The sequence below is a fragment of the Priapulus caudatus genome, unplaced genomic scaffold (genome assembly GCF_000485595.1).
Source record: "Priapulus caudatus unplaced genomic scaffold, Priapulus_caudatus-5.0.1 Scaffold218, whole genome shotgun sequence".
NCBI classification, from domain to species: domain Eukaryota; kingdom Metazoa; phylum Priapulida; class Priapulimorpha; order Priapulimorphida; family Priapulidae; genus Priapulus; species Priapulus caudatus.
Window position 1 is genome coordinate 646,521 of NW_014577279.1, and position 5,067 is coordinate 651,587.

The 5,067-nt window shown below is 38.5% G+C and overlaps 2 long non-coding RNA genes across 2 annotated transcripts; both read right to left on the reverse strand.

The window, feature by feature from the left end:
• Window positions 1-1,409: 1,409 nt before the first annotated feature.
• LOC106807481 lies at window positions 1,410-2,578 on the reverse strand. Its single transcript, XR_001393676.1, has 3 exons — window positions 2,353-2,578; window positions 2,032-2,083; window positions 1,410-1,595 (listed from the first exon to the last, which is right to left on the reverse strand). It is a non-coding gene; the product is annotated as an uncharacterized LOC106807481 (long non-coding RNA).
• Window positions 2,579-3,355: 777 nt separating this feature from the next.
• Window positions 3,356-4,726, reverse strand: LOC106807480. The gene is made up of 3 exons (XR_001393675.1): window positions 4,490-4,726; window positions 4,143-4,207; window positions 3,356-3,463 (listed from the first exon to the last, which is right to left on the reverse strand). It is a non-coding gene; the product is annotated as an uncharacterized LOC106807480 (long non-coding RNA).
• Between the last annotated feature and the right edge of the window lie 341 nt (window positions 4,727-5,067).

Consider the following 5,067-nt stretch of genomic DNA (forward strand, 5'->3'; position numbering starts at 1 on the left):
AAACCATTTGACGATGCGCACTTAGGAAAATAGCCATTATTTTGTCCATAATAATAAAGAATAATATAAGGATAATATAATCATATCATATAAGGAGAACGAAATGCCCCTGAAACGCAATGTATTCGTAAAAATACCTACTTTTTAAGGTAAAAACAAAACAAGTAATGATATCCGAGGTTGGGCAAGAGTCAGTGTTTAGTTTTTCTTCTTTTTATGAAACGAAAACATAATACACACATACGATCTGAACAAAACACGAATTGGAAGTTTGGGTGTGTGCGTAGCGTGTTGGATTGCTAGTCAGTAGTCCGGGGTTCAAATCTTGTCAATTACCATAGTAAAATATTTTCTAACTGCTGTTAAGCTAAATATAACGCATACATTTGAGCTGATCATGTAAGGAATGGTATGTTTGGGTCCGTCCGTAACGTAACGGGCGTGTATTCAATAATCCTGGGTTCAAATCCAGGCAATTACCGAAAGTCAAATATTTTCAGACTGCCGTTGGAGGAAATGTAAACATACATTGACCTTCCCCTTGGCAAGGATCCTCACCTGATAATGTAAATATTTTGAAAGTGGTGAAGGCCATGGCCTTGAGCTCAAGGCTATGGCCTTGGCCTACTAATGTAAAACTTTTAAAACTTAAAAAAGTGGGTCAAGGCCATGGCCTTGAGCTCAAGGCCATGACCTACTTGTAAAAACGTTTAAAAATGAAAAAGTAGGTCAAGGCCATTACCTTGAGCTCAAGGCCATGGCATTGGACGAGGTCTTGCTCAAGGTCAGTGTTAATGTCAACACCGCCAGACAACAACAACCCAAACAACCAATGATCTACTACAATCTTCTTAGGAGTGTAGGTTACAATTTCTTTGATGATTTTTCAGAAAAATAGGCCCTATTGTTGATAGCCTTTGAATAATTAACACCATATATAAAGAGGAATCTCGGGCATTTTATTTGGAGTATATTTTATTTTAAAGCATTTCAATCGTGAACGTACATACATGGGATTACAATTAGGGTGCTATACTTGTTCTAGTTATAGAGCTAGTTGTTCTAGTTCCAGAGCTAGATGTTCTAGTTCTATAGCTACTTGTTCTAGTTCCAGAGGTACTTAATCGTTCTAGTACTATAGCTATATAGTTGTTCTAGTTATAGTGCTACTTGTTCTAGTTCTAGAGCTAGTAAATTGTTCTAGTTCCACTGCTACTTGTTCTAGTTCTATAGCTAGTTGTTCTAGTTCTAGAGCTAGTTAATTGTTGTAATTCCATAAATAGGTGTTCTAGTTGAATGAGCATGAAATGAGAATTTCTGACAACGGGCCGCAGTCGTACACATAAAACGTGAGACCACATGCTCATACATGCATATGGGATTGAACTTACAATAAAAGATTAGTATAAAATACAACAAATTTTTCTAAAAACACGTGGAATATCAGTATAAAACACTGTAACCGTCAGTTACGATGGCTTGTCTCGGAAGTCCCCCGACGCGAATAGGTGGGCATCATGCTCCCTCTGCCTCCTCCGCTTCTGCTTCGATTCTTCTGTGGCATTCCTCTACCAGGCGTAAGGAAGGTCCTCACACTACATCAAGCCAAAGATTTTTCATATCATTAACTATTAGGAAACATATGACATCAATTGATTAAGTACTTGATATAATAACTGGAATGATTTTCAAATTAATCAAACATGTAAGCTTGAGAGCAACGTTTACGCAACGTGAAAATATATTGGATTTATGATTGGCGAAATATGACGTCCAATAAATATAAAGGGGCATTTTTACTTTATCAGGCTTGCATAGCTGAGGCAATTCTCGTCTGTCTTATAAACGTTACAGTAACCAGCATAAAAAAATGTGGAATAACTAAATTTAGCATATTCAAAAGTCTTCGTTATTCATAGAATTAAACAAAACTCGATATCTCGATATACATTAATGTATAATCAATGATACGTCAATTATATCCAATTTCAGGGAATTTTGTGATACGAAAACTAGTAAATAAACAATTACCTTTGTTTTAGCAGTTCCTTTAATCGGAGAGTGGTGGCCCGTCCGGTTGATTCTCCATGGAAATGTGGAAATCATATTAATGTTATAAAATCATTATTGATTTATATTAATATATAATCAATTATTATATCAATATTTTAATTATCACTAATTTATATACATATAATATTATATATATATATATATATATATATATATATATATATATTACATTAATTTATATATAATACATAGCCTAATTATTATATTAATTATTAATATATCAATTATATCTAATTTCAGGGTGTCATGAGTTGCAGAAACTAGTAAATGAATAAATACCTTTACTCCGAGCAGTTCCTTTAATCGGAGAGTGGTGCATGGCTCATATAGAATGGTGCGGTCTCACCAGGAGGCGCTAAGCTTGATGTAGAGTGGTGCGGTTTCATCAGGGGGCACCAAGCTTGATGTAGCGTGGTGTGGTCTCACCCGGAGGCAAAGAGCTTGATGTAGAGAGTCATGGTCTCACTAGAGAGCGCTAAGCTTGATGTAAGAGAGTCATGGTCTCACTAGGGGGCGCTAAGCTTGCATGTAGAGAGTCCATGGGTCTCACTAGGGGGGCGCTAAGCTTGATGTAGAGAGTCACCATTGGTTCACTAGGGGGCGCTAATACTTGAATATTAGAGAGTCATGGTACTCACTAGGGGTTGCTAAGCTTGATGTAGAGAGTCATGGTCTCCCAGGGGCGCTAAGCTTGATGTAGAGTGGTGTGGCCTCACTAAGGGGCGCTAAGCTTGATGTAGAGAGTCATGGTTTCACTAGGGAGAGCGAAGCTTGATGTAAAGAGTCATGGTTTCACTAGGGGGTGCTAAGCTTGATGTAGAGAGTCATGGTCTCACTAGGGAGCGCTAAGCTTGATGTAGAGAGTCATGGTCTCACTAGGGGGTGCTATATAAGCTTGATGTAGAGAGTCATGGTCTCACCAGGGGGCGCTAAGCTTGATGTAGAGTGGTGTGGTCTCACTAAGGGGCGCTAAGCTTGATGTAGAGAGTCATGGTCCCACTAGGGGGGGCGCTAAGCTTGATGTAGAGTCATGGTCTCACTAGGGGCGCTAAGTTTGAGGTTAGAGAGTCCATGGTTTCATAGGCGGCGCCTAAGCTTGATGTAGAGAGTCATGGTCTCACTAGGGGGTGCTAAGCTTGATGTAGAGCAGTCATGGTCTCACCAGGGGGCGCTAAGCTTGATGTAGAGTGGTGTGGTCTCACTAAGGGCGCTAAGCTGGATGTAGAGAGTCATGGTCTCACTAGGGGGAGCTAGCTTGATGTAGAGAGTCATGGTCTCACCAGGCGGCGCTTAAGCTTGTTGTAGAGAGGAATGGTCTCACCAGGGGGCATCAAGTGCTGTGACGATAGGCGGCGCTATGATCGGACAGGCTGCTCCTAGACAATTCCCACTGCAAAGATTTTTTATATGAATAACAATGAGGAAACACATGACAGGCAATTGATTAAGTACTTGATATAATAAAATTTTAACGTTATAAATGGCTACGTCACGAATTTCTATGGTAAAATTTGTAAAATTTTTGTTGCCTTTTTTTTACATTAAAAGTAAGAACTAACGGACTACCCGTATCGTCAAATTCTTACCTGATAAAGATTGTTCTCTCAACTAGGTTAAAAATCCAAAAACCTGAACGGTTTGATATTAGTGTTCCTGACATTAATTGCGTGCATTATGGGCTATATTAATGCGTCACGAGTGTATGTTCACAGTCGAACAATATAGCAAAATAAGAAGTATAATGCAGCAAATTTAACCATAAAAGCTGAAGCAGAATTACTTATATTTTGTGAAAAAGTGGAAATATTTTTTACTATTTACGGTGACGTAATCACTTTAAGAGCTTAAGAGCACATTTATGAAACGTAGAGGTTTGTTAGGTTTTCTGACTGTCAAAATATGATGGGTAATCTAATGAAAAGTTTAGTTAGGATTGCATAGCTGAGATAAGCCCCACATTTCCTTACAGTGTAACGTTACAGGAACCATAGAGAAGCAGGTATGGAGCAAATTTGTTTAGAATTGTTTTCCAATTTCAGGGTGTTATGTGACAGTACATGAACAAATACCTTAATTTGCTCTTAGCACTTCTGCAGCCCGTCAGTGATTCTCCATGGAAATGTCAAAATCAAATCTAATGTATAAATAAACATGTCTGTATGAGTCTATTATTTAGTATATCATATCTATTATTAATTATATATATATATATAAGGAAACATCTAACAGGTAATTAAGTGATTGATAATATAATGAGTAGGGGTGACCAGGGTGTAGAAGAGATCCTCGCACTACATCTCGGGATGCTGGCTTCATATAGAATGGTGCGGTCTCACCAGGGGGCGCTAATCTTGTTGTAGAGAGCCATGGTCGCATCGGGGTGCGCTAAGCTTGTTGTATAGAGTCATGGTCTCACCAGGGAGCGTCGTGTGCTGTGACGATAGGCGGCGCTGTGATTTGACAGGTTGCTCCTAGACAAAAATTCCTGCTGGAATAATTTTTATATCAATAACAATGAGGAAACATATGACAAGCGATCGATTAGGTACTTGATATAATAAGTAACAAGATTTTTAAATTATTCGAACATGTAAGCTTAAGAGCACATTTACGAAACGTGGATATTCGAAGTTTATTAGATTTCTGACTGGAAAAATATGGTGCATAATCTAATAAAGTTCAGTTAGGATTGCATAGCTGAGGTAGGCCCCATCTGCCCTTACAGTGTAATGTTACAGAAACCATAGAGAAGCAGGTATGGAGTTTTTTTTACCGATTTTAGGGTGTTGTATGATGCGAAAAACAGTACAAGAAACCTTTGATCTTAACAGTCCCTTTAATTGCAGAGTGGTGGCTCGTCAGTGATTCTCCATAGAAATGTCAAAATACAACATCTCTGCAGTAATAGTTTCTATATTGATTGATAAATGTTGATATTGATCTCGCTCTTTCTCCCCCCCCCCCCCTCTCGCTCTCGCTCTCACTCTCTCTCTC